Source organism: Peromyscus eremicus, chromosome 6 (genome assembly GCF_949786415.1).
Source record: "Peromyscus eremicus chromosome 6, PerEre_H2_v1, whole genome shotgun sequence".
NCBI lineage: Eukaryota > Metazoa > Chordata > Mammalia > Rodentia > Cricetidae > Peromyscus > Peromyscus eremicus.
Genome location: NC_081421.1, coordinates 126,837,414 through 126,858,040, shown reverse-complemented (window position 1 = coordinate 126,858,040; position 20,627 = coordinate 126,837,414). Strand labels below are relative to the sequence as shown.

General features: G+C 36.7%; 1 long non-coding RNA gene across 1 annotated transcript; it reads left to right on the top strand.

Annotated features, from left to right (window-relative positions):
- Positions 1 to 1,357: 1,357 nt before the first annotated feature.
- LOC131912769 (uncharacterized) lies at positions 1,358 to 16,357 on the top strand. Its single transcript, XR_009379711.1, has 4 exons — positions 1,358 to 1,517; positions 3,671 to 3,839; positions 10,347 to 10,466; positions 16,047 to 16,357. It is a non-coding gene; the product is annotated as an uncharacterized LOC131912769 (long non-coding RNA).
- The last annotated feature ends 4,270 nt before the right edge of the window (positions 16,358 to 20,627 follow it).

The window sequence follows — 20,627 nt, the reverse complement described above, 5'->3', positions numbered from 1 at the left end:
GAAACTAGAAGCATTTAGCTGGTTAAGCATTTGGCTGGTTAAGCATTTGGCTGGTTAAGCTTTCAGGCTTCTAGCAGCACAGTTCAGCTGAGACCCATTCTGGATGAGGACTCAAAGGCTTCCAGTCTGAGGAAACAGGATCAGTTGAGAAGTTGGCCAGGTGAGATTAGCTGTGGCTTGTTCTGTCTCTCTGATCTTCCAGTGTTCACTCCGATAACTGGCTCTGGGTTTGATTTTATTAATAAGAACTTTTAAGATTCATGCTACATCATGGAGTCAACATTCTGTTTCTACAAGGGTATAGTCTGGGGACAATAGGGTGGAATTAATATCTCAGCAGAGGAACCATCAAGTCCTAATCCTGCAAGCCTGCCACCTAGAGCACAGGGTGCAGTCATGCCATGATTGCAACTTAAGTCCCAGAGGCTTTGAGCATGCCACACTGCAACCCTGCTGACTGCATTCCACATGTCATACCCTGGGTTGGTTCTGCTCCCTGCCTGTAGTTTCCTTCCACAGTTTTCTGTGCTTCTCACAGGTCTAACATCCTGGTTCTTCATTGCAGTTTGGCTTTAGTCTCATAGCCTTGCACACTGCCTTGTCATTGGAAGCTTATGGGAACTTGGTACTCAGACTATCCTTAAAATCTCAATGGAAACTTCTGTCCCTCTGTAACCACCACTTTTGAATGTCTGCAAAGCTAATCTCACATATGTAATATGTAATGCTGAGTCCAGTGACCTCGTTCTTCACGGCTGTGGTGCCTCTAAGTCCCTCCATGGTGCACCAGATCCAGATAACCAGAATGACTCAGGACTTTTTCATCACATTCTTCCCTTGAGAGCTTTTTAAGCAAATTTGTACCTTCAGACTTTTGAACCTATGATATGTAGTGTCTAGCTAATCTATGACACACCCTTGGGATTGTTTTCTATTATCATTTTGTAAAAATCACAGCTTCTTTTAGTGAGGCTAATATCTTTGCCAACTGCCTCTTCCTTGGTATCCATTTGACACACTTCTTTTCTGGCCAAACTACAAGTTTTCCAAACCTTTCCCTTCTACACTTTTTAAATCTTGTTTCTTCCTCTAAATCTGACTAAACGCAGACATTGAAGCATATGTTGAGTGTTCTATTTTGAAGTTTCATCCTCTAGATTAATCAGTATATCACCTCTAGACCCAGCTTTCTCAGTGTCTCAAACATTATAGTAATATAATTAAAATTTCTGTCACGGAATGAAAAGGAAGTCCCTTAGTCAAATCCCCAAGAGCCCCCATTCCCCATTGAAACCTGTCTGCATGTGTGCTAGCTCCAGTATCTCAGTGACAGCACAACTACACATTGTTTGCCTTTCCATGCTTTGAATTGCTTTTAGGCTACTCCTCCAAACTTCCCAAACACCTGCAGTTCCAGTACAAAGATTCTTCCACACCACATGGTGTAATAACTTCAGCAGCCTGATTTTCATTACCAGATCTTCCTGTGAGTCATCCTTCTGACACCGTAACTAAATGTGAGATACTTAATCATTAATTTACAGGGATGAATATCTTATTTGGGTTTATTTTAAAGGTTCAGTTCCATGCTTGCTTGATGATTCTCTTTGGTTATGGAGCAGTAAATAATGGTGTCAAGAGGTATCCATGGCAGCTCCTCATATAATGGTACCTGAGAACCAATAAGTAGAAAGAGTTGGGAACTGAGGTTCCAATAAGGTTTTAATGACCAACATCCTTCAACTGCATTCCACATTTTGATATGTCTCTTCTGTTCCAATAATGCTAAGGACAGAGGACCAGCCTTCATCAAGTGGGTCATTGGAAGATATTTAAGATATAAATAATAGCAATAGAGCACTCAAAATTATTAGTTATGATATGTGATATAGGAAAACGCCAATATTGTCTGAAGAAAGATTTTTCTCTTTCTTTTGGCTCATCTCTTTATTACTTATCTTCTATCTATCTTTGACTATATTTGTCTATCTCTACTTAATTATTTATTTATCCTCTATAACCTATATATCATCTGTTTATCTACCTATCTATCTATCTATGCTCCTCTCTCATAGAAAGATAGTCACTTTATTTTCACAAAGAAATTAGATTTTTCTTATAATTTATAAAATGTTTATTCTCTGAATTTACTATACATTCAAAAGGTTCTGTCATTAAATTACATTTAATATGATATTGGCCTACATAAACAATGCACTATTTTGAAAATTTAGCTGTGTAATATGGATGGAAACAGTGTTAAAAATTAAATATAATGCTAGTATTCAATCTAAAACATGAAGCAATGGAAAACTTGTCAGGGAGTTTATTACTTAGTCTAGTGTAATTAATAAATTTGTTTGTTTCAGATAACAGTGGCTTCCTCCAGGGATATCAGCTAATTAGGACTTCATATGCCATATTTGAAATAAAAGTGTGAGCTGCTTTCAAGCTGTTTGAATGAATGTTACTGCAATTTAATATTAACCTAAAATTTTCATGAATTCTTAGATTATTTTTTGAAAACTAATAAATTACTCAATATTGACTTAGTATCTTAATTAACAGTACAATAAATAATGTAAATGACCTAAAGTAATTAGTTTGCAGAGTTTATACAATTGATTATAATTTATAGAAAATACTCACTGAGTTTTTATGAAAAGCTGATCCATTTAGTAGAAGTAAGGAGAATGAGCTAAAGCTTATCATATCATTAGTCAGAAGAAGCAGCCAGTGATGTTCAGGAGAAATGTTCTTCCCTCCAGTCCACAGGGGAACTATTTAATAAACCGCCACTTGGATGTGCTAAATGATGTCCCAATAGACAGAGGAGATGTCTCTCAAACTCTAATTCGCACTATGGGAGCAGTTTGCTCACAGGCAAGTTTAGGCCTGATGTATCAGACTCAAAAATACCAGCAAACTCTTGTAAATATAATTGACAACATATGAATGTAGTGGGTAGCCATTCCAGCTTTGACCTGGAAGTTCCAACCCCCATTGAGGCTTCGGTAACTGTCACACCTACAAGGCGGGGCTGAGAGAGGACGATGAAGACCCCAGAGATCCGGATGTGCGGGCTCTCTTGGTTCCTGGACCCTGGACGCTGGAGGTAGACTGAGCAGAGTTCTTCAGAGAACACCGCTGGACTGTGCTACACTTTTCCCAGACCCTGTAAACTACCCCTACACTTGTAAGTTACCCCACAAAATAAACCTCCCTTTTAACTACGTGGAGTGGCCATAATAACTTCACCAATATATGAACCTTGCAAAAACTTACCTCCCCATTTTTTTTTCTCTTCCAAATGTGAGATCCATAATTCACCAGGGTGTGGCTTAAAGAAGCCAGTTTCTTGTTGATGGGTAGGGATCACATCTGATGTTTTAACTCAGCAAAATGTTCCCAGGGTTTCCTGTATAGTAAGACTCAAATGTTTTCAAAATATGCTCAGGCATTTGCACTGGATATGAATGAAGTTTCTGGAAGGGATCTTCCCCTTTTGATTAATATAACTTTGATATTAAATCAGTTTCCTCAGTTTATATGATTTTTGGATACTTTGCAAAATATTGGGAATATAAGAAGCTATAAAAAGTAATGCAGGGTTTTGTAAAAAAAATGTTCTTGGCAAACATTTTTAAAGAAGCTATTTTTGATTTTTCAGTGAAAGTGCTGAACCATGAACATGACCACAGTTTTCTGGAGAAGACAAGCTCTCAATGTCACTTCCCCAAGTACACAGCACTGTTCTCTACTTGCTTTATTAAAGTTGCCTTTTGGTGTGTTCTTTCAAGGACATCCTACAAAGTGTAAATGAGAACATCCAAAAAGAGGTAAAGTAAAAAAAAAAAAATCTTCAGATGTGAGTACATATCCTGGATTAACTGTAGAAATCAGATAAATAAAAAAGACCATTGCTACCCCATAGGGTAGGGGTAAGAGAACAATAGAGAGGGGAATAACATTGTACAAGTGGCTTGATGGGATTACATTTATATATACATATATACACATACTTATATGAATGTAAAAATAACTAATTAAAAAAGAGGTAATAATTTAAAAGAGAGCAAGAAAGGCCATATGAGTGGATTTGGAATGAGAAAAAGGAAGGAAGAAATAATCTATTATATTTTAATCTCAAAAATGAAAGCAAGAAAAAATATAGTCAAGGTACTTCAAAGGTCTGTTCTGGTTGAAGGGGACATTTTAGTAGGGCAGTAATGAAAAAAAAATCAGTTAGAAAGGTAAAATAGCAGAGTCACTGTGTATTCATTTTACCTTGATCTAAATCCTGGGGTTTTTATTTGTCTTTTTTTTTTTTTTTTTGGTTTTTCGAGACAGGGTTTCTCTGTGTAGCTTTGTGCCTTTTCTGGGACTCACTTGGTAGTCCAGGCTGGCCTTGAACTCACAAAGATCTGCCTGGCTCTGCCTCCCGAGTGCTGGGATTAAAGGCGTGCGCCACCACCGCCCGGCTTTGGGGTTTTTAATATCACCTTTCAAAACCTTATAGTCTATATGCCATGAAATTTCTAGTGAATGAATGAATTGCGGAATTTTAAAGTTAGAAATGAATTTGTAAGCTGTCTAGTCACAATCCCTTCTAATAACAACCAAAGAAAGCAAATCAAAAGGAGGAACGTAGCTAAATATTATACAGTTAGATAATGGGAGAAGCAGATTAGAGCCATGAGCCCTTTTCCCTGCTAAGACAATCCATTTTATAAAATAATCAAAATAATTTGAACCTTTACATGAGGTTTCAAAGCACAAAGAAAAATGAAGAGAGAAATATTTATCTTTTAATTGAGAAGACCTGTTGTTTTTGTTTGATAAGTTTGCAAAACCCATTCAGAGGACACAGAGAGACAATATTATCAAGCTGCTTCTGCTTCCTCAGTGATCCGTTGTGAATAACGAACTTGTGAATATTCTGGGGTTTTATTAAAGACTCCTTAAATGTTTAGATAACAGAATGAAAATCATATTTTAGAATGAAGGACTAATACTTACATCTTGTAAAACATTCACTCTCTAATTTCTTTTTTCAAAATTAAGGATAATTTTGCTGTTCAATAACAAAACCTGTCAACTCTAAAATATGCGCAGAATAAGATGTAGGAGGATTACCATCAATTTGGGTTATGATAAAAAATACAATCTTTCAGCGCTCTGGGGTATGAAAGATAAGGATAAATTAAATGAAGGGAGAAAGAATCAATATTCTGAACTCTATGCTCTGATTTGTGCATATGAGATCCCAGGGTCGAGAAGTGTATTATATCATTTGAGGAAAAGCTAACAGCTGGAAATCTTTGTGATCTGCAAGACAACAGATGTATGTACAAGGGTAGGTACCTATGTGAGCATGCATGTATCATCCATCTGTTTTCTATCATTCAATATGTACCTCTATAATCCAACTAACATCTATCATTTATCTATCTAGCATCCATTAATGTATCTATATATGTATCCATGTATCTATCATTTATGTATCTATCATCTATGTATGTATGTATTTATGTATCTGTCTGTCTGCCTGCCTATCTTTCTTTCTATCTATCTATCTATCTATCTATCTATCTATCTATCTATCTATCATTTATCTATCTAGCCTCTATCTATGTATCTATCTATGTATCTATGTAATTATCATGTATGTATATATGTAGGTAGGTATCTGTCTAATCTATCTATCTATCCATCTATATCTATCATTTGCTTTTCATCATCTGTCATCTATCAGCTATCTTCTATCATGTATCATCTATGTATCTATCATGTATCTATCCATTATGTATCTATTTGTCTTCTATCTATAGTGATTTTGTCACATATTTATCACTGGCGAATCACTCTGCCTGCCACACTGTTGCCTGGTAACTTAGGGAGAGATTCTGATTGAGAATTGCCACAGACTGGCAAGGATGTGACTACCGCAGCATTGGCAAGAGGGAGAAGGGTGTGTAGATGAATGTCAGGCCTGTCTCTTTTCAAATGATTGAGAGGTTATCAACACACTCATGGAAGGAAGGAACGGCAAAAGCAAGTCACATGGAACCCCAGCATGGGATCACAGACAATCGCAATCCTAGCAAACACCAAACTAGTCATTGACAACTGCACATAAATACTGAGGGTGGCAGTCCTGATGTACATAGCAGCAGGGCATTGCCAAAGGCCAGTGAAGTAATGCTGCATGGACCTGTTTCCAGTCAAGACGCTGCAGACGTGAGTTTGGGGATGTGGCAGTGTGAGCAGTCAGCCTGCTTTTCTACAGCTACACAGGACACGCCTGCTTTTCTTAATACATCAACCAGAAATGTAGTAGGGAGCAGATATTATCATACTAAAAAATACCCTGAAGTTAAATGTCTAGGCTGAAAAGGAAGTTGTTTGTATGTAAGCTATCATTTCATTTTAATCATCTTTTCTCCATAAAAACAATCCACTCTTTCAAAGTGGAAAGCAAACACATAAAAAGATGAAACCAATATAACCCAGTCTTGAGAAAAGGCATTTTAATAAAAAGAATAAGAAATGAGGAAAGAAATATTTAAATAGTAGTAAGAAAATGAGTCAACTCAAGAGAAATGTACATGTCTACTTTAATGAGTTAAATAATAAAATGTGAAAGCTCCAACTTTAAGACTTCTAAAAGGGAATGTAGGAAATAAATGTTTTTTTATTGGAGGATAGTAAATGGTTTGTTAATCAAAAAGAAATACTAACCCTAAAAGAATTTATCAAAGGAACTGGATTAAAATTATAACCCAGTTTATCAAACTGCTTCAAAAATTAAAGTTGGAAAAGGAGGTAGTGGATGTATGTAGCACAGTTCAACCAATTGATTATTAGTATATCGCATGCATTAAGTATTCATAGCAGTCTGTAATGAGGAGGCAAGCAGCCTCACAGGAGTTTGGCTGAAGCTGTATACAGGTATTTGCTCTGATATGGAAATGGATTAACATTTGAAAGTGAGGGAAGATGTTATCCTTGTCAATAATATAAGAAGTCAAATTAACTGCATAATGGGATATTGTTTTCATAAGCTATGTTGAAAGAAATTAATGAATTTTGGTTTGATAAATGAAAACACTAGATACTAAATTTGGAAGTATACAAATATTTTCAGGAACTATTCGAGTCTTGCTTATAAAATCATCTATGTGTTATGTACTGTTAGTGCTCCTGTTCAGTCTTACACTCCTACGCATTGGACTTCTGCATTGTTCTTTTTTCACCTAGTAGCAGATTCTGAAGTAATGATAAAAGTGTGAAGCTATCAGTGTGAGACTGAATGAAAGAAGCAGCATTAGATGATGGAAAAAGGAATATGAAGGGTGACAGGGAAAGAAAGTACTTTATACTCAGCACACCCTCAGCAGTTGAACATAACCATACTGAGTAAATCTGGAGGCAGAGAGTGTCCAACCAGATGTGCAATGAGTGTGAGCCAGCACACATAATGTGTGTATCACCTTCTATCAGCCACTGGGATTCTGACCAGCAGAGAGTCTTCAAAACCTGAGGAACCCCTCAAGCCAAGATCTGTCTCAGATTTATAATAGTTGCATCCTACCTATTCATCTCTACTTCTATCTATATCTATGTCTATATCTATATCTATCTATCCATCATCTATCTCTCTATCTCTCTATCTATCTCTCTATCTATCTATCTATCTATCTATCTATCTATCTATCTATCTATCATTTGTCCATCTATAGAGGGAATGGGAAAACATTCACTTATTCATTGATGTCAGTCCTTCTAGGAATTAATGCTAAGACTTGGATTAAAAGTGTAAGGCTATGAATTTTGTTATCATTTCATTATACCTTGGAGAAAGATGTATTTTATCTTTTATACAAGGAAAAACATTAACTAAACATATCTTTAAAAGTGGTCCTGTAATTTGCATAATGTGAAGTGAAAGCAAGACTCTTTTAGAAGATTTCTTGGGGTTTTTCCTATCCAGAAAGCAGCCCTGTTTCTGTCTGATTTTTTTTTCAAGTGTGCTGTACTTTGGGCAACTCTTCTCACCACAGCCTCAGTTGCTTCCTGTTTTTGACATGGAACAGGAGAGTTGTCTACTCTAGTGATGGACTTTGACCAATGTTGTTATTAGAATGAATCACATACAGAAGACAACAGTAGCCAAGCCACCCAGCAAGTCCTAGAGAGGCCCATGCTAGTGCCGGGAACATCATATTTCAACCTCTCAATGAGGTGGTTTGAGAGAAACTTGCCTGGAGATGACCAACCTCTTCCTTACATGTTATCAGAAAACTGGTGTCTCCTGGCCCTTCCTCTTCTCTGGCTATGTGGTGTCAGGTGACATTTTTTCCTTGTAGAATGTTCTGTTAACTTAGGACATGTAAAGAGCCATTTTCACCTTCCTGTGTGCACATGACAAATATCCACGTTTTATTCATGGAAAGCTTCAGATGATTCTTTTTCTTCATACAGTTATACTATGATACATGAAGCAACACTTTAAATTTACATTGCCCTCCATGTCATCAACCAAACTTTCTATGTAACTAAAATATTTTTTTACATTTATTTATTTATTTATTTTTATTTTGCAATACAATTCAGTTCTATATATCAGCCATGAATTCCCTTGTTCTCCCCCCTCCCGCCTCCTCACCTTCCCCCCAGCCCATCCCCTATTCCCACCTCCTCCAGGGCAAAGCCTCCCCCGCGGACTGAGATCAACCTGGTAGACTCAGTCCAGGCACGTCCAGTCCCCTCCTCCCAGGCAGAGCCAAGTGACCCTGCATAGGCCCCAGGTTACAAACAGCCAACTCATGCAATGAGCACAGGACCCGGTCCCACTGCCTGGATGCCTCCCAAACAGATCAAGCCAATCAACTGTCTCACCCATTCAGAGGGCCTGATCCAGTTGGTGACCCCTCAGCCATTGGTTCATAGTTCATGTGTTTCCATTCGTTTGGCTATTTGTCCCTGTTCTTTATCCAACCTTGGTCTCAACAATTCTCGCTCATATAAACCCTCCTCTTTCTCGCTAATTGGACTCCCAGAGATCTACCCGGGGCCTATATTTTAATGAATTAATTTAGATAAAAGAATTTTCATTTCTAATGTCTTGTGAAAATTTGCTTTTTACATTTTTATCTAGTGTTTGTGTGTGTTAATATGGATACATGAGTATATACTCACTTGCAATGGCATTTGTGTGGATCATAGGACAACTTACAGGAGTCAGCTTTCTCCTTTCATGGTGTGGGTTTCAGGGATGGAGTTCAGGTCCTTGGGTTGACAGGATGCATCAACCCACTGGGCCACCCTGCAGATCCTATTTCTAGTGTCTTCAGAGTAAGTTTTAATTCTTCATCATCTCTGTCCTGCTTCATAAGCAGCAACAGACTTCCACTTGTCAGTTGTTTTTAGTTATTTTCCATCCTGTATGTTAAGAGCATATTAAAGTTATTGATTCCAATACCTATTATTCCCATATCAGAACGTATAAAAACACTCATAAGCCAGTGCAACCAGAAAGGCAGTAGTTAGTCCCAGAAACCCTTTTTATGGCTTTGGGGGGTGGCCCAGTGGGTAATAATGCCTACAATCCAATCAAGAGGATCTAAATTTGAATTCTAAGCACCAAAAAATAAAGGAAAAGGCCAGATATAGCTGCACATGCCTAGACCCCCATTGTTGGTAGTTAAAGACAAGTGGATCTGTGAAGCTTTCTGTCCACCTAGCTGAGCCCTAATCACAATGGCCAGCTTTTTACTGATAGCCCCAGGTTCGAATAGTAATATGAAGAACAACAGGGCAAGATACTTGACATTATCCTGTGGCCTCCACATGAGCACACATGGGAGTGGGCACACTACATGTGCACATACACCACACACAAACACTTTCATGCACACCCAAGCATGTGCACATGCATGCACACAGATAAATACACATATACATAAACATACACCACACACAAACATGCTTGCATACACATGTGGATGCACACACACATAATTATTTACATTTTTGTAAGCATTTTACAGATCAGAGCATGGCATTCTTCAACTGCATTGTAATGTGTGATACTGATTCTTAAATGGATTTAGTATTAATTCACATTTTCTTTGATAACTGAATCTGTGGCAAGTTTTATAGTCAAAGCTCAGAAACATAAAGTGGAGTAACCTATTTCTTCCTGTATATTTCCAATTATAACTCAGAATATTCTTTGGAATCATTTTCTTCCATCATCCTGCCAATTTGCATTATTTACAGCTTGACTTTCCCTTTGGAAGACACAATTCTTTACAAATTCACACTTCATTTTTTGTTTGTAGAAAACAACCATACTGCCAGCAGTATTTTCTGAACTCCTTCTGTAAACTGCAACTTAAACATTGGCATGGCCAAATGTGCATGGCTCGGGCAAAGGCAAGAAGCACAATATACACCCTACAGTAAGTTATGTTTAATTGTTATATTCCTTTGTATTTACTTATAAGGTAGTAATGGGATGGGTTTTGATTTAAAAAAAACCTTACAACTATTTTTTGTATTAATTCAATATTTTCTGTACATACAAAGCAATTTGTAAGATAAGGATGTGATAAAAAATAGTGGATTAGCTTATTGTGAAGAATTCAAGTAATAAAAATATCAGCATCATTACTATGATTTAGATAATTCATATCACGATTATATGAATATTGTATTTTTGTCAACATTATATATAAATTAAAACAAATCTTCAATTTTCATTACAAATGCTTTTGTTTCGGACACATTGAACTAATGACTCAAATTATGTTCTTAATTTAGTATTGTTATATGTATAGTATACTCAAATAAATATGTATTTACACATATATGTATGTAAATTAAATCAAATATTATATATAATTTTGTCAAAGCTGTTTACAAGGAATGCAACACAACATCTTCATAAAAGTTGTCTGTTATCTTTTAACATATTTTAAGTCATTTCCCAGACATAATGATGTAGGAGTAGTTTATTTAAGCTGATGTTATTACACTTAAATTTTATTGCTATTATTTATTTTCACATATGTATAATTGAGGAGTGGTGGAGGTCACAGCTTTCATCTGGAAGTCAGGGGATCAGATGTAGAAGTTTTTCTTTTTCTAGTTTGTGGATCCCAGGGTTGGAACTCAGGTTGCCAGTCACTGAGGCAGATATCCTCACCTGCTGGGCAACTCACTGGAATGCTGGAACTCTTGGAATGTGGAGCTTTTGAAAATTAGGGTAATCATTTTCCCATGTATAATATTTATCAGCCATGGGCCTTTTAATACTACAACTTCTATGAGTGTGTATGATTTTAAAGCAATATTAGTATACATGTTTGCACATATATATGTATATAAATGTTTTAAAGAAGTAATGGTGCATTGTTACTTGAGAAGATAGGATACTGTAAGGACAGAGTAGTAATTAAATTTACAACTATGTGTCTTAAGATACAGAGGGTGTATCACCATGGTAATAAAACAGGCTGCCTCACCATCAAGTTGGATTTATTGGCAAGGACAGGTGTTAATTCAGTTGTTTTTATAGCTTTGATTTTATAAAACAACATGGATTCTTGCCACCTAAAGCATTTCAAATAATTACTTCATGGTGTCGAAAGTTAAAATACTATGGTGGCTCATTTAAGATAAGACAGGTAAAGTACTGACCAGCAGAAAGTGCTTTGCCCATGCCTGGGTAACAGGGAGCCAGAGGTTGGGAACCCACCTGTGGTTAGCTGTGCTTTCCAATCTGAAACTGGTAAGTTACTGCAGAAAGCCAGATTCTGATACAAGTTTAGAAAAATACACTTATATTTTTTTTTAAGAATTTGGATTTAAGCAAGGTTGATCACTTAGCTCTTTTTTTATATTATAACATTATTCCATTCTGTTATCTATTGATATTAAAGAATACCAGAGACATAATAATTGTGCAAAAACTTATTCTCATAGTTTTGGAGGGTAAGAAAGTGAAAATGAAGTGCCAACATCTGTCATTAGTGTTGATATGTCCTGCCAGTATTCCCAGCATTCATGAGTCTGAGTAAGAAGGATTATCATGAGCTAGAGGCAAACCTGGCCTTTATAGTGAATTCCAGGCTCTCCTGAGCTATAGAGTGAGACTGTGTATAAAAACAAAGTAATCAAAAAACTGTTCTCTCCTGATGGCCTCCTTACTGTGTTCTCATAGACCTGAGGAAAGTACATGGAAGCATTGGGGTCAGACTCCCTCACCTCTCCTGACTGTTCTTCTAACATCCCATCACAGCACCTGTCCTTCATGGCCTCTCTCCATCCTAATTACCCTCTGACAACCTCACCTTAAAATAACATGGATGTGTAAATCTGAGAATTAGACTTCCAAACATCTGGAATTTGCAGGTCACATTCAAACCGTCGCCGTTTGGCTTGAGTCCTTAGACCTTGACCAAGGTAAATTTGAGAGTGTAAATATGGCTTACACCCAAGAGAGAAGCTAGAGTTAGCCAGTCTGCAGAGAAAACAGCAAGTAAAATGGAGGGGTAGGAAGAACAGAACATCATAGGCCAAAGGGACATGTGATGAGCAACTATTGACAGAAGCTTTGCTAATCTAGTTTCTTGGAAGCTTTTAGACTTACATACAAACACTCATGAATCCTGGTAATTTGTTCAGTCCTTTTAATACTTTAAGGCAGCAATCTCTTTCCAACATAATCCATAGCTTTAGTAAAATACTATGTTGTAAGTGATTATAAATAATGTGAAAAACTGGATTCAATGGGAAAAAAAGGTCAGGTATGTATACTCATTTTTTTTAGGTGAAATCATATAAAACAAGATTCTACAGACTATAATTTTAAGAATATAATGAATCTAATTGAATGTATTCATACATAAAATAACTGCTGATATGTACTGAGCACTTGATATACACCAGATTTTATTCTTATGATATATTTAATGTTGTCATTTTTCCCTGCATCAGGATGATCAACTCCAAGTGGTTTTGAGTAGATTTTAATATCATCATCACCATCATTTTAAAGATGAAGACAACAGTGATATATGGTTAACAATCTAGCAATTGTAGCATGAATCTTAAAAGTTCTGATTAATAAAATCAAACCTGAGGCCAGTTATTGGGGTCAATGCTGGTAGATCAGAGACAAAACAAGCCACAGCTATCTCACCTTGCCAATTCCTCAGCTGCTCCTGTTTCCTCAGACTGGAAGCCTCTGAGTCCTCATCCAGAATGAATCTCAGCTGAACTGTGTTGCTCCAAAGCCTAAAAGCTTAACCAGCCAAATGCTTAACCAGCCTAATGCTCCTAGTTTCTGGTCCTCATGCCTTATAAACCTTTCTGCATTCTACCACCACTCCCTGGGATTAAAGGTTTGCTTTTGGGATTAAAGGTGTGATGAGTCACCATGCCTGTCTGTATCCTTGAACTCATGGATTTCTGCCTCTGGAGTGCTAGGATTAAAGGCGTGTGCTATCACTGCCTAACTCGTGGCTTTTCTGTTCTCTGACCCCAGATAAGTTTATTAAGATACACAATATTTTGGGAAACACAGTATCACAAGCAATTCTAGCAATTTAATCTACAACACCAAATGCCATTCTCAGAGCTCCTATTCTTGACTATATATTGTTGTACATATAAGTTTCTTGCCAAGTGTGTTCTAGGAGAGTTGTACAGGGAAAAACATGGTGCTGTGGGATATTTGTACACTGTATGAAGATGTATTGCTGTGATTGGTGTAATAAAAAGTTGAATGGCCAATAGCTATGCAGGAGAGAATAGGCAGGACTTCAGGCAGAGAGAGAGAATTCTGGGAAAAAGAAAGGAGCAGTCACCAGCCAGATATGGAGGAAGCAGAATGGGCAGTATGGAGATGAGGTGATGAACCACACAGAAGAGCATAGATTAAAGAATATGGGTTAATTTCAGTTATAAGAACTAGTTAGGAGCAAGCCTAAGCTAAACCAAGCTTTCATAATTAATAATAAGTCTCTACATTGTTATTTGTGAGCTGGCAATCACACACACACAAAAAAATCCGACATGTGGCATCCAACATGTGGCACTACCACATGGATGGAAGAGTCATGCAAGCCGGCATTGCTGGGCCCTCACAGCAAGCACTCAGAGCAGTTGGCTGCCCCTTGCAGGTACTCCAGAAAGTGGGCTCAGCAACTTCCCAGAGTTAAGGTGGTAAATACAGCTCCCACAGGTCCCTGCTGGCATGAGACTAGGCTCTCAGGGAACCAAGGAGGGAATGCAGATGAGGCAACCAGAGTCACCAAAGGATCTAGGCCTTGTCTAGCAGTTTAAGGTTTGGCTCATGAAGACAGAGAAGGCTGCAGACATGCAGAAAGCCAGGAAGAGGCTGAAAATACTCTGAATAGATACAATATGTTTAACAGTGTGCTTAGGTCCTGAAAAAAAGAAAGGAAAATGAGTACAGACAGTCATAGAAAAAATAGCTTAAAAATAATGTAAAGTCTTTAGAGAGTAAAGTAATATAAAAAAAATAAGCCATATAAAGATGGGAAATACACAACTTGTCTGGGATCCTGTATGGTGCTTTGTTGACTTTGAATTTTTTAAATGTTAACAAACAAAAACAATAGCTGCTGAGAGGCATTGGATTGTGGAAACTGCTAAATTAAACCAACCTATATGCTTTAAGGATGTCTTAACTTCAAAATGGAAGTCAGAAATCATGTTATGTTGGGGGAAAGTTTATGTCTTTGTTTCCACAGGAAACAAAAAGCTATAGATTTCTTCAAAATTAATAAATATCAGATTTGATTAGGGGAGACCTGAAAATCTTGGCTACACACAAGAAAAAACAGAAGACTACAAGACAGATGATGTATATTCTGATCTCTCAACATGGAAGCAGCTCTGAGACTGTATGAGATATAATAAATCACAATTGTTACAGAGTCTTCATGACTTATTATATTACACTTTGGATATGCAGTCCAAATGTATTTACAGAGTTAACATATGCCTTTTGCTTATTCAAACACAGAAAAACAAAACAAAAAAAAAACATCTTTAGCTGACTTGTACACACAACATATCCCATGCTTGTGTTAATGAAGATATATATGTTGCCTTCAAAAGTTTATATGTTTTCAGAAAAAAAAAGACCAGATGCTAATAAAGACAAGTAGCCCAGGTGAATCAGCCTCTCAGAATGATTCTGTTGCAGTTTCCTCAAAATTCTACATCCAGAACAACTTCAAAGCTGGTAGGTGAGATGGTCCAGTCTCACAGACTACTCCAGCCAGAACATCAAACAAGAGACTGGACAACAATTGTTACATGGCTAGTTTTCCTAAGACTTGATCATTATCTCAGTTTTTCTGCATCCCCTAAAGATGCCACCATCCCCCATATAGGAGAGGGTAATTTTAAGAACATGATGCCTACATTCCCAAGAGGTGGGGTAAGAGGGTGGTTTTTGGTCATTTGGTGAGTTATGGATGTTTGTCATAATTTAGGGTGGTTGCAAATTGTTACTAATCATGGTAAGGGAGAAAACTAAGCAAGGGAGATTAGATTCAAGGATCTCTTTCTGAAAAGAAAAAGGGGGTATAGGAATGACAGAATAAAAGAGTAGATTATTGAATCTACTTTAAACAAAAAGCAACTATTAATCTCAAATATTTTTTTATATTGGTATAGATTTTGTATATTGAAACAAATTTAAGATTATTTTTGTTATAACATACTTTATGTATGTTTCTACTCTTGTTTAAAATATTTTTGTATATTGATAAAAATTTAAGATTATTTTTGTTATAATGTATATATGTTTCTTCTCTTGTTTAAGAAATTGTGTGCAATTAAGAAATACAGGTTAGAAGTTAGTCATCTGTAAAAATCATGTTAGGTATGTATTTAAGGTTAAACAGATATATTTTAGATAGACAATTGGTCTTTAAACACTTCAGAGACCTACAGAATATGACATTTAAGATTTTCTAATAACATAAGGATTCTCATGATAGTGAGACACATCTGTTCCTGAGAACACCAATATGCTTCAGAGAAAATGATGGGAATTGAAGAACCTCTGTATGGAGTTTGGTTTCATTGTGGTAAAGTTAGCCACCAGGAAGAAACTGTCCTTGCTTCAACTGCTGGCAGTGTGCTGTCCAAATTGGATTAGAAGGACACAAAAGAAGGTGGTTGATGAACTTTTCCAAGACAAGGTATGACAGTCCTTCAAAATTCCTGTTTCACAGAAAAGTCTGTCAGATATTCTAGGCCTGTAGGCCAAAGACAGATGCCCCAACATTTCAGAGGAACCTTGGTAACTGTCCAGGCATCAAGCTTTCTTTGTTATTTCTATAATTTTGGAAGTTGTTTCCTCTGCACTTCCTTTTTACTCAGGTAATATTATATCCTCCTCAGGTCTCTGATGGAGTTGAAGAATAAAAAGTTATAGTTTTTTTTTTTTGTTTTTTTTTTTTTTTTTGAGACAGGGTTTCTCTGTGTAGCTTTGCGCCTTTTCCTGGATCTCGCTCTGTAGACCAGGCTGGCCTCGAACTCACAAAGATCCACCTGCCTCTGCCTCCTGAGTGCTGGGATTAAAGGCGTGCGCCACCACCACCTGGCAAAAGTTATAGTTTTATAATTTTCCTTGCTACCAAATCCAGGAAAGAAACTTACATAAGAGTTGTAAAGTTTATAAAGTTGAGAAACATAAAAGCTTATGTTGTTTACCTAAGAAGATGTTCTAGGATGCAAAAGGTATTTTTAGGGTGGTAATACAAGTTATTATAGAACAATGGTTAAGATAGGATAGATAATATAGTACTTTCTTCTAATTTGCCAAATACATATGGACTGGACATTGTGAACATACTTCTTACTTAATAATTGTTACTATTGTATACATTTTTACTGTTTTAGAATTAAAGTCTTTCCTTTTTATTTAGATAATACCCAATAATTATTCTTATCACATATAGTTTTACTGTGTTAGAGTTAAACCCTTTTCTTTTTATTGAGACAAAAATGGAAGACCGTTGTAGAATATTTGTGTACACTGTAAAGATGTGTCTCTGCCTAAAACACCTTCTAATTGGTTTAATAATGACCTGAATGGCCAATAGCTAGGCAGGAGAGAATAGGTTGGACTTCCAGGGAGAGAGAGAACTCTGGGAAGAAGGGAAGTAGAAAGACATCAGTGAGACTGGAAACAAGTTGGACATAACATACAGAGGAAAGTTACTGGACCACATAGCAGAACATAGATTAAAGAAGCAGTTTAAGTGTAAGAGATATTGGGACAATCCTAAACTAAAGGCCAAGCTTTTATAACTAATAAGAAGTTTCCTTTTCATTATATGTGGGCTGGCAGTCCCACAAAAAATTGCTACTACAGCATGGCTCAGACATAAGAGAATAACACCCTAATATCAGTGACAGGCAATTGCAAGCAACAGAAACTAACATTCTCAACCTAAATATTATTTTATTATTAAAAAAAAACATTATAAATCTTTCAGCAATTAAATGTTCTGACAGAACCAGACAAGTCAGATTTGGATCAAAAGTCTATGGCTGTGGTGGTGTACCCCTTTGTTGGAGTGTTTGTCTACCTTGTGCAAGGCCACAATTTTGATTGTCCATACTGTCCTAAACCCCATACTAATCTAGGAATGATTTTAAAATTGTAACAAAGACACTGAGTTCAGTTGGAAAGATTGAGTGATTATATTTTCAGCATAATTGCATTTCTGGCAGTTTCTGTTTACTAGTATGTGTATTTCGTCTACTCAAAGATGCCTAAAGTACAGAAAGGGATCAATCAGTTGTTAGGCAAGAAAGACAAAGCCACCTCCCTTGATGTTTAAAATAATTACCCATAATGTTTGTGAAGCCAGTGTAGTCGATGCCCTGTGTCATTTTATTTCTTCTGATTAAAGAGAGGACCTTGTCCTCAGCACACAAATCAATACACACCACAGGACTGAGTGCAGCAGCATGGCCTGCTGGGTCCAGGTGTTGGAGGCAGTGGTGGTAATTCTCTAACAGATGTGAGGGGGAGATACCCTTTCTTCTTTGATCCTGATGTTTCCAGGACACTGTGAATCTGGGAAATCTCAAGGAGAAAGGTAGCTGATACCTGGGCAGGAGGAGAAGAAGAGAGAGTCACAGAGCCCCAAGTAAGGAGCTTCATTCAGAATTACATGAGGGTGCAAGGGTTCTGATTATACACCATAAAATGTTGATGGTAGTGGGGTGATAGGTTTTTGTTTTTCTATCAGACAATATGGAACTATGACTAAATTTTCCCTTCTTGGTATCAGTCAAAACTGTCATTGAAGAATGCTTCACAGTCTTCTTGAGTGGATATGAAATATATAGGATATTTTCTGTCCCACAGAAATAATCAAAAATACTTATTTAATTTGAAATAAAATTTGACTTTGAATTTTACATGGATTTTAAGTTGGCTTATCTACATGGCTAGGATATAGCTTTTTTTTCTCTTGGTTAATTTTTCTTAATGGTTATGCTCAGTTATCGCTGTAACATTTGTTTTAAAGTTCACTTTCTCCTTGAGTGAAATATTGAAGGATTGAAGAATAGCAGCGTGAGGATATCTTTGTTTCTAAATAGTCCTACCCCTGCTGCACTTTCTCTGGTTTGTTCTATTCGCTTCTGTTCTATTACACTCTACTCATTATACTCTACTCAATTTGACCCAACCCAACTGTACCCTTTCCAAAGTTATCCTATCCTCTTGTCTATCAATACCACATATCATACTAATTATTTCAGGCTTAAAGTAAAGCCTTGGAACCTGTAACTATTTTGTTTGTAAAATGAATCCTTGACTGATGCATGAGCTAACTTGGAATCATGATTCTTATCTCATAATCCTTGGTGATATTCACTCATTACAAGTTTCTTTGGTTTGATAAATTTAATTTGATTTTTATAATTTTATATAATTGAAGCATTTATATCTATGAATTATCTGTGCTTTTTTTCTTTTTACAAATGATTTGAGGCTTCTTGATGTTTAAATTTAGTAACAATTATGATAGCTTGGTATTTTCTCTGTATTGACTGGCTTTTGTTCACTACCATTAATACATAATACATTAATACACAATATCTTTGAAATTCTTGATTTTTTAAATTTTGTTATGACTCATAGTTGCAGAATTTATATATCTTCATGGAACTTTATGCTGTTTCCTGAAATATCATGACCACCATACACACTTCAAAAATAGTGAATGATATACAGGAATCTTGACTTTTACATACTTTCAGAAATCAGAATATGGCATGCAATGGCCAAAGGATAATCAACATTAACAGTTTAGACAAGGAAATTGTCTACTACATGCCATAATCAGAAATGCAAGTACTTTGTAATAATTTGTGTTTAAATTAGTAAGAATGAATTTCACCCTGCTTGTATGTCAGCTTAAGCAAATTCCAATATGCCCTAGGGCAATAAATCAGTTAAAGGGAAGATACCATGATCTTGGGGTTACAGGAGAGATTTATGACCCTCTGTTTTTGCTCCTTACAGAGAATTATCTCATCTAAGAGTACAATTTCATTCCTGCCTGCAGTAGGGGATATTTAATTAGAAAAAGTCATAGTTCTGATTGAAGGATATTTATGTTTACCATTTATTAGAGCCTCATTTCACAGCCCCTTACACTTTTTCTGTATCAGTTGTGTTTAAGTACCTCTGAAATAACTCATGGAGGAAACAGCTCAGGACATCTGTTGTTTCAGCCTATGTCATCAGCCTATACCATTGTTGAGGAAGGGAAGACTTGGTGCCTATATTTTTATAAAAATTTATAAAAAAATTTATAAGAAAATTATACTTTGCCCTATATTTGTCTCATGTTCCTTTGAGGTTCTCGACCTTGACCCATACTCATGTCATTGGGTTTGGACTTAGATTTAAAAATCTACCTCCAACTGAATCTCTCCCATTCTACCTCATGGTTCTAACCTTGGCTTTGTGTGATGAAGCTCTTTGTCATTCTGCCTGTGGACTTGCACTTTGCAGCATCTGATTCTGGTTCCGTTGTCCAGGACAAGGCTTTATATTCTCAAATGCACACTGACCTCCATTATATTTCCCTGAGTAGATGACTGCTGTGGGATGTTCTGTATGGCAAATGTGTTGCTAATTAGTCAATAAATAAAACACTGATTGGCCATTGGATAAGCAGGAAGTGTAGGCGGGACAAGGAGGAGAATAAAGCTGGGAAGTGGAAGGCTGAGTCAGAGAGACACTGCCAGCCGCCATGATGACAAGCAGCGTGTGAAGATGCCAGTAAGCCATGAGCCACGTGGCAAGGTATAGATGAATGGAAATGGATTAATTTAAGCTGTAAGAACAGTTAGCAAGAAGCCTGCCATGGCCATACAGTTTGTAACCAATATAAGTCTCTGTGTTTACTTGGTCAGATCTGAGGCTGTGGGACTGGCAGGTGATAGAGAATTGTCCTGACTGTGGGCCAGGCAGGAAAACTCCAGCTACAAATGGTGTCCAACATGGTGGCAAGAGTTTCCACCTAAAAACTGAGAAAAAAGATTCT